Source organism: Pygoscelis adeliae, unplaced genomic scaffold (assembly GCF_000699105.1).
Source record: "Pygoscelis adeliae isolate BGI_AS28 unplaced genomic scaffold, ASM69910v1 Scaffold98, whole genome shotgun sequence".
NCBI lineage: Eukaryota > Metazoa > Chordata > Aves > Sphenisciformes > Spheniscidae > Pygoscelis > Pygoscelis adeliae.
In genome coordinates this window covers 4,987,465-4,997,357 of record NW_008825547.1, presented here as the reverse complement: position 1 = coordinate 4,997,357, position 9,893 = coordinate 4,987,465, and positions in this window count along the sequence as shown.

Genomic DNA, 9,893 nt, shown 5'->3' with positions numbered 1-9,893 from the left:
GGCAGGGCTGCTCTCAATCCCTTCATCCCCCAGCCTCTATTGATACCGGGGGTTGCCCCGACCCAGGTGCAGGACCCTGCACTTGGCGTTGTTAAACCTCATGAAGTTCACACAGGCCCACTTCTCGAGCTTGTCCAGGTTCCTCTGCATGGCATCCCGTCCCTCTGGCGTGTCAACCACACCCCTCAGCTTGGTGTCATCTGCAAACCTGCTGAGGGTGCACTTGATCCCACTGTCTATGTCATTGATGAAGATATTAAACAGTACCGGTCCCAATACGGACCCCTGCGGGACGCCACTCGTCACCAATCTCCATCTGGACATTGAGCTGTTGACCACTACCCTCTGGATGCGACCATCTAACCAATTCCTCACGCACCAGACAGTCCACCCATCAAATCCATACCTCTCCAGTTTGGAGAGAAGGATGTTGTGGGGGACTGTGTCAAAGGCCTTATAGAAGTCTAGATAGGTGACATCCGTAGCCCTTCCCATGTTCACTGATGTAGTCACTCCATAATAGGTCACTCAGATGAAATATTTAGACTGCAAATTTCTTATCAAAATGAGAAGAAAAATGAGATTATGACATATTGACAGCCAAGAAGAAAATTTCTATCACTGGTATTTCGTAAAACTTAAGTTTTTTAAGCCAAAACAGAAAAATGGCATAGCTGAGCTACTTAGGTTTTGGTTTGGTTTGGGTTTTTTTCACTTGAACTAACATCCATTAACACAGAAATTAATTAATAATACAAAGTTCATTCTTGTATGCTTCAATATTTCAGTATCGTATTGTAAATATATAATAGACAAAGCACAGGGTGTTTGCTTGAAAAGATAATGCAAAATTAATGTTTCAAAGATGTTTTCAGCGTTGGAGGACCCACTCATCTGTATTTGCCTGCCCTGCCCTAGTTTGTGAGTGACCTTATCAAAAAATGGGACACATAATATAAAATAAAGATTTTCAGGATCAGCAGTGCAGTCTTTGCAGCATCTCTAGAAATGTTTTTCTCTTCATGGAAAAATCTTACATGTCACCATATTAAATATTAAAATTCTTGACAATAACAGACTTTTCCCATGTCTTCCCTTTTTCAGCCATCAAGGGGTTCGGGGTTTTTTTTACCTTTTCAAAGGGAAAGATCTGAACAACATTACAAACATCATGCTCTGTGCCTTTTGTTAATGCTTCTGCCTTCAACATGTATGAAATAAAAATGGGCAAGGGACTACCTGAGATCAATGTCATCATATGCTTCTTGTTTTAAGTGATTCATTGTAGTAATCCTTTAAAATGGCTGCCTTGCCAATAATTAATTTAAAATATAGAGACTCAGCATCTTGGTGTTGGTGATCTTCTGCCCAGACAGTAAGGACAGAGAGACTTGAGCTTCTCCTATGTCACTGTTATGGTGCCCTTGGTTATGGAGTGGATGGAACATCTCAGGTCTGAGGCACTTGAGATGATGGATTACATCTATTTCCCACTGCCTCAGCACAGCCATTTTTCCCTAAAAAATTTTGAGCACTAGCCAAAGGGCATAACTATATTGCATTAGGTAGAAATTCAGGTCATCCTCTGTGTAGGGACATGAGGTGGGCTCAAACCCTGTTTCTTCCTTGTACCCCTAAGTGGAAACCCGTGCTGTTTATGCAGGTGACAGTAGTTTTGTCTCAGGATTTTTTCATGTCTTGAAGACTTTCCAAAGTATTTTATGATGGGGACTGATTTAAATCTAGACTATGATATTCAGCTAATTGCTACAGTGGAAGGGTTTGTGAGTCTTTAGTGAGAACTGCAAATACCCTAGCCCTTTGAAAACTCTTCCAGGGTGGATTCCCACAGAAGTCCTTAAAAGAAAATTCAGGATGGGAATTTAAAGGAAAACTAAGTCCTGAAGTTCCAGTTTTGTCTCAGAGGTATAACTGTGGTTTTGGCAGGAGTAATTTTTGAGTTTCCCTTCTTTGTGTGGATGGTGTAATATGTTTCTGAGCATTTTTATCAATAAAGCTGTTAGACATCTGAAACTTCAGAGACAATGCTGCTTTCCTATTTTCTCTTAGAGCCCTTGGGGACTCCATAAAAAGGAAAGGGAACAAGTCTGTGGAACAATTTCTATGATGGTGAAAATAGATTTGAAGACAAAAGCTGTTTTCAATTTCTCTCTTGTTGTGATGCATTAAATATCTTCTATCTGATTTAAAAATCAAAACCTTTCCAAATTGCCACTTCCTCCCTTTTCTTCTAAGTTCATGATACATGCATGCATCCTAGTAAGCAGAAAGTTGTGCTGAGAGAGGATTAATTGGGAAAGGATTGGGCTGATGTTAGGTGAAGTTGAGCAGTCTCTGTACCTTCGTCCTGTGCTATAGACAGTAGAAGTGGAGGCAGGAGTGCATTTATCTAGAAGTACAGCATGTCCTCCACTTTGCACTGAAAGGACTAAATTGCAGGGAATTAGCAGCTCTTCCTCTGTGGATATATGCCTGGAGTCTGATTTAGAAAATTTTGAATTGCATTTAGAAAGTTCCTTTTAGAGCACAGTATAATGGCAACTTTAAAAATGAGCACCAATTTATACCTATGTCAATCTTATTAAGCTCATTGCTGTGCCCTGGCAATGAGGTTAAACTTTACCTACATTTTTACTGTTGCAATTCACTCTTTTTGAGAGAGCAAAAGTATCACACAGTCACTCAATAAGTGCTAAAGAGAAGTGTCAAAAAAATGATGTTCCAATGCTTTTCTTTTTTTCTTGTGATCCTTTTTAAAGAAAAGTAAGCTTGTGGTAGACACCGTAATATGAGCCAGTAACACTGTCTCATTGCAAAAAAGGCAAAACATGCCAGGTGTATCATGGCCAGTAGGTCAAGGGAAATTATTACTGTCCTCGGTGACAGTGAGACCATACCCGAGCACATTGCCCAGGATTGCCCCCCACCTTCCTGCAAGAGACCTGAGGAGAAACTGTGGAGAGTCTCCAGAAGGAGACTGCTAAGAAGGTCAGGGTCCTGGAGCACACAACGTACCAGGGAAGTCTGAGGGGGAGGGTGGGCTCATTTAGCATGGAGGAGGGAAGGCTGAGGGGCAATTTAATAGCAGCTTGAAGGGTAGCTACAAAGATCAGGGTTGCACTCCTCTTGGCAGTGGCAGATAGTGTAACAAAGGGCATTTGCAAAAACTTCTTCACTATGTGGGTAGTGTGTGCTGGGAGAGGTTGTGGAGTCTCCAGACTTGGAGGTTTTCAAGATCTGGCTAGACGAAGCCACAAGCAACCAGATCTAGAGCTGGTGACAATCGTGCTTGAGCAATCTCCTAGGAGATTGGACTAGCAACCTTTAGAAATCTCCTCCTCCCAACATTTCTTGACCATGTGAGATTAAGCTTAAGAAGTTCCAACTAGTTGTGGGGAATGCCCTCTGGCAGGGCTTTTGGATCCCCTAGTATTATAGAAGGTTTCACATGGTTAGGGCACAGGTACCACTGCCTTCTTTAAAGCCATAAGCGTTCAGCATTTCTGCAAATCATGGGTCAGATCAGCAGAGAATGACTGTGGAAGTAGACACCTGTAGCTTAATGCAAGGCAAAAAGAGGTCTGAATTAAAACTTCACAGGAGACCTGAATTCCAGGATTTTTTAGTGATTTTTCATTGGATTACTATTTGCCTTGTTTGCTGTTTTTTTTTTTTTAATGCAAATTTCTCATCAGTTATTTAAACAGTAGTTCAGAAGAACATGAGTAGGAGCAATATACATGAACTTCAGCCTTTTACAGAAATAAGCCCTTTACTGACAGTCTCCGTATAACTGAGTCACTTCCATAAACTGTCGCTAAGCCAAGACAAGCAGGGGAAACAAATTAGTGAGAAAGGAGAACAGGCAAAACTGGGACTATTTCCAAATTCAGCTGTTTCTTAGTGGAAAAGAATGGGCTTTAGTAGATGTTTTTGTGCTATGCAGAGTATATGTCCCCAGCAGAATAGCTCCAGTTGTTCAGGCACAGGCTTGAGAAGGAAAATGTGGTTTGTCCCTGCAGTTGAGAGGCTGCAAGGCTAACTTTCATTGGGGTATTTGCTTTGTTTATTCTTTCTCCATCTCTATGAGGCAGATGTTACAGAGAAAACCTTCAGGAAAATGCCCTCAGAAATACCCCCAAAGGCTTCAGGTCAGCTCCTGGCCATTTAGAGGAAAGGATGGCTTCAGACCTCGCCTTTTCCTTTCACTCATTGCATCTCCTTCCCTCCATCCCTTACCCTAACCTTGGCACCAGGCGCTGCTCTGCTGTGGATTCAGCTGTTATTGCCACAACAGACCAAACCCATCTGACCACATCAGCTGCTGCTGCCCTTCTCTGCCTTCTTGCTGCCTCAAGCACTCATCTGACCCTGTGCAGAGCTGTTTAAGCTCTCTAAGGCAAAACAACTACTCACCTGACAAAAAATAGGGAAATGTTTCAGGTCAGGGCCAGGCAGTCACTCGGAAGGAGGATGCAGGAGGCAGCAGCTGAATTGCTCTTGCTTGCCATGAAACTGCCTGTGCAACTCTGACCCACTGTTGCTTTGTGCTCGTAGCTCCTGTAATGGAATTGTACGACCATATATTTTTCTATTTCTAGTGAAGTGAAGCAATGTATAGCTTTTCTGGCACCTACATTATGTCAGTCTTGGAAAATGTTTCACCTTCATATTGCTTGACAGAGGAGTTCAATATACTAACAATTAAGAAATGACCATAGATCATCTTTATAGCTTCATAACTAGTCTCATAAAAAGACTTATGGAAGATGCTTGTGTGAGGAAGCTTCTGCAACCCTCGCACAGTGCTGCTTTTGAAAAATCCCAGGCTGCCTGTCTGCTCCTTGAAGATGTTGTTCTGTTGTTTCAAGTTTTGGATTGTCGTCTGGCAGCATCGGTGTCCAAAGGATGACAGAAAGGAGCTTGGACTGCCCGTCTCCCAGCTTCAGCTGTAACGTTGATATGATCCTAGGTACTGACAAAATGTTAAGTTCTGACTTTCATAGAGAAGTCAAAACATGAATGTAATGGGTTGCAATTCTAGAGATTCAAATTCCCGCCCTTACTTTGTCTGTGACTTTGGGCAAGTTTGCTAGCCAGTACAACCAGTAGAAGTTTCCCGTTCACCTTTCCCAACTCTGCCACAATCGGGTGCTTACATTTTGTCAGAATATTTTCTACATTTTACTATTGCTGATGTGTTCAAATCCTTATCCCTCTGTCCTGTGACAGTAAATTTTAAGTGCTAGTTTTAAATCCATCCATATACTGTCAGTGTGCAGAGTACCCTCCCGACCAACTCCTTATGTACAGATCAGTCCAAAAAGGAACTTTACCATAGGACAGCTAACCAGGAATCTCCCCAGAAGACCCTCTTTCAGTTAAGAGATCATTAAAACAGAGTATTTCTGATGTCCCAGATTTGTTCATTTCTGATTAGGGTATACAAAGATGTCCACTGTATTTTCTCAATCTCATTTCCCACCACTCAGCGTTAAAAATCAAGCCTCTTCTCCTCCCCTTTCGCACCAGCTAACGATTTCTTTAGCCAGGAACAACAGCTGCCTCGCCTGTTGCAATGGAGATGCAAATCTCTGACTGGCCTGTTCCGGGTTCTCAGGATATTGTTCCACCTGTCCAGGATCGGTAACTGCACCACGTTCTTCTCCATCTGCTTCAGATCTGTGCCCACATTGGGGCTTAAGCAAGAAAGGAAAATTGTGAGCAACAACAGCTGAAACAGCACATCTTATTTTGTAAATACTGTGTCTAGTGCAGATAAGACAAAAAAAAGACCATGTGAAACAGAAGATGTAGAAGAGTAAGACATTAAGAAATGGTCTATAGAGCAACAAAACCATTCTGTTAATCGCTGTAATAAAGACAATAAAATTTCTGAGATTCACTGGTCAATAGTTTTAAAACTGATGCAGCTCCATTTTTAATAATGTACTTACTTGCATTATTAAAAATACCAATATATTATGTTTCCTGAGATACAATAATAATTAACTTTTAGGCTATGGTCATATGCATTGTCTGGAGACATAAAATACTTTCAGATTAGTAAGAGAAATTTGATTTAATAAATTATAGAGAATCTGCCCCCCCAAAAAGAATTGCAGAGTCAGAGTCACGAAAGAGCAATGAAATTAAAATACCATTTTTCACATTTAAAAGAAATAAATAGAGGTTATACAAATGCATGGTTGAATTACCTAAAATTTAACACTGTCTTCTAGCAACAACATAAAATAAGCAGACAGTGGTTGCCAATGTGTATGTCTGGAGTCCTGTCTAATTAAAGTATTTTTAGTCACCAGGTTTTATTCTGCCTTCTGTCTGTGGGTTGTTGGGGTTTTTCCTATAGAGAAGAGAGAGTTGTTTGAATGATTTAACTGTGACTCTCTGCCCCTGGAAAACATTGACTCGTAATCCTGGGATGTGGTTTCTTCTTACGAAAAGGAAATTGCACACCTGGATGGAGCTCCTATTAAACACTTCAGCGTAGACCCTGGAAAAGGCTCTCTGGGGCTGCCTCCCTTTTTTTTCTGCTTATAGCTTCGACACAGAGCTGAGCCGAGGAGCGTATCTGCTGCACCCAGCGGCCCCAGGGCAGAGAGCCCTGAGCCGGCTGTCCCGCCACGCTGGTCCAGCTGTCCCACCACACCCGTCCAGCTGTCCCACCATGCTGGTCCAGCTGTCCCACCATTCCCCCACAGCAACATGCCTCAGCGGGATGTTGCACGAATGTACTCGATTGGGCTCTGCAGCAGCGGCACACAGGTACAGCGGTGCCCAAATCAACAACACCCCCCAAGGGCACAGATGCCCCTTTCACACCCACATGTGCCTGGGTGCAAGGCGGGGGGGTGCTGAAGACCCCCACCTGCGGTGCAAACCCTCCTCCCCACCGTTCTTCCTCTTCCACACAGCTGTGAGCCTGAAGTCTGGAAGTACAGTAGTAGGAAGATTTTTAAAAACCTGCCTTGAAGTGCAATATATGGTGACAGAAATAGTTTTGAAATAGGTGGAAGATGGGAATAAAAATGAATGACTGTCGTGAAATGATGAATACCATTGAAACTGTTCTTGATAATCATTCCTAATTTCTTTTTTTTCTTATTAAAATTCTTTAAAAAGCAGAAATACCAGCGTCCTCCATTCCTTGCTATATTGCTGCATCACTGGTGAGCTATCAAACTCTGCCACAGAGGGGAAGTATAGTATTGTTGTAAATCCATGTCAGTGCAAGCAACACCAGCTTCCTGATGGAGTTAAAGCCTTGTCAGTAAAAGCTGAAATACTGAACATTATCCTGCACCAAACTTTATTTAAAGAAAGAAAAAAAAAATCTTGCTTTTCTGTATTGTAAGCCTTAAATTTTGCAGTATTTCTCTTTCCTTAGCATTTGTTATGAATGAGGGCAAACTACCTGGAAACAGGATGCTCACAGGTTGGTTCTCCTTTTGGACTGTAATGTACGGCTTGGCTTCAGAAGAATTTCCCTAGCCTTCTGCTGGGATGTTGGGATTATGACTTAAAATGAAGAATGTTATTTTAGAAGGTACTGATTAACTGTTAAGCAGGTGCCTTTTCACTGGAATGGCTGATGGGGAACACAGAAGTTTAATGTCAGTGGAACAGAAGCATCATTAATATCTAAAGAGCATTTATTCATATAAGTCACTGACACAAACAGCTCACAAATGTGACTGCATTATTGCATGATGTTTCTTATAGTCAGACCTTTGGGTAAATATTTTCTAGAACAGACATTTACAGAGGTGAACGTGACCCTGACCAAGCTCTCTCCATACAGAACTTCTTTTAAAGAAAATTTTGAGGTCTCGGGGGGAACCTGAAAGTTGCTGTGACTTGGGCCATGTGCAAAGGGGGTGTTACAGTACCGGGCACTCAGCATGTGCAAGCTTGTTGCTTTTGCTTTCTAATGTTTGTGTGTGAAAGCCTCAGAGAGATTGAAAATCATCTGGGATGTTAACAGTCTGGAAGGCTGCAATGTGCTTGCACGGAGCTGTTTTGCCTTTTGCGAAAAAGAGACTACGAATACATATACGCCAAGTGGGGTGAATAGTAAAGATAAAAATTGCAGGAGTTATTTCAAGCAGTCTCTGCTATGAAGAAGCTTAATTTGGAAACTAGGTCCTACTAACGCCATCAGATTTACTGACGCCATCAGATTAATATTCTTATTCTTTTAGAATTACAAGTGTATCGACATGGAAAGCTAATAATAGCCCTGCTGCCTCTGTAGGGACCGTAGTGTGCTCTCAGATAAACATAACAAAATCAGTGCTGCAGCACAAAGAAAATCTCATGTGGAAAACTGTCCCCACTGAAGTGAGTGGGAGGGATTGTTTTTTGCACAGATGTTAACATGGCAGGACACTGTCCTCTGATTCAGGCATGCTGCTTAGGGGTTTGCTAATAGGCAGCAAAAGCTTTCTTTGAAACTTCAGTTTTATAATTTGCTGTCTGGTGAAGGCTAATACGAAAAACCCGCTGCTGATCTGGGTAAGGCATTAATTACTTTGTTGCTTCTTTCTGGCTCACAACAAATTGCGGAGAGCTTTGAGAGCCCAAGGAGCAAGAAATTCATCTTAAAAGAAAGAAAGGAGTTAGAACACAGCATCTGTAATAGTAAGCCAGCAGATGGACTGTGCTCCAGCCCTCGAGCCTCCTGGGGCTGTACGACCCGTGTTCCTGGTTTGAGCTGGATTGTCCTCTCAGCCAGGATACAGGACAGGGTCTGGTGGTAGATCTGAGCACCTGGTCAGGATTGAAGTCTTCCATCTCAGATGCAAGAAGCAGGATCTCTTCCTGTAATCCCCATAGTAGCTTAAGAGTGATTTGTCACTGTAGCATTCAGTGAAAACCTATGGACATCTTATTTGCTGACCTATAAGCCTCAGGGATATTAAGTTAACCTTTTTTGCTCCCATTAACTGGCTCTCTTTCCAGTGCTGTAACAAGTACATTTAGCCCATGTTCACACCTCTCTCAAGGGTATTTCCCAGGATGATGTGAATTTCTTCGGCACGCTGCACTATAGCACTGATGTTGAGGCTCCCCTTGGGTGTGGAAATTGGTCATCTGTGGTAATGCAAAGCTCAGCAAAAATGAGTTTACCTGCCAGGATAGGGTGCTCAGCACCATCTCCTTGTACAGAAAGAGCACTAGGGCCTGCGCCACTTGCATCACCAGTGCACAAGCCCGGACTGCCTCTGCCAGCTCTCCAGTTACTTCCAGGAATTTCTGGGAGTCCATTTAATTCCCCATGTAAACTTATAAGTGAACCGGACTGAACTGTCCTTACAGCTTGCCTGCTGCTGACAGCTGCATGTTGCCCACTTCCCCATATTTCAGAAAAATTCTGTAGAATAAGGACTGCCTGCTAGAAGAGAAAGGGAAAAACCTTCATCATCAATATTCTTCAGAGAAGAATCACGGGAACCTTTGTGCCAGGAGATATGCCCTATTCAGCCAGAGAAACTTATGTTCAGCTTATTTACTTTCCTGGAGGAGATGGATTAAGGCAAGGAATCTCCATCCCAAAGCTTCTTTTCCTTTGCTAAGGTACAGAAGTAAACTCCTGAAAATACAGGTATTTACTACTGGAAAGGCTCCCAGAGGCACACGTAAAGTTTTAACACCAGAAATGCTAAATACTTTCATAATGACTGTTTATAACTGAAAGGCAACCACAGTCTTCTGTAGAGATCAACACCCACTTTCTTCTTTATTTAGAAGCTTAATTGTAGTAGTATACCAGATGCATGGTCCACCTAGAAGCCCACCTGTGACTATTAGTTCCCTGCTTTGGCACCAGGCTAATGACAGGGGAGATATTA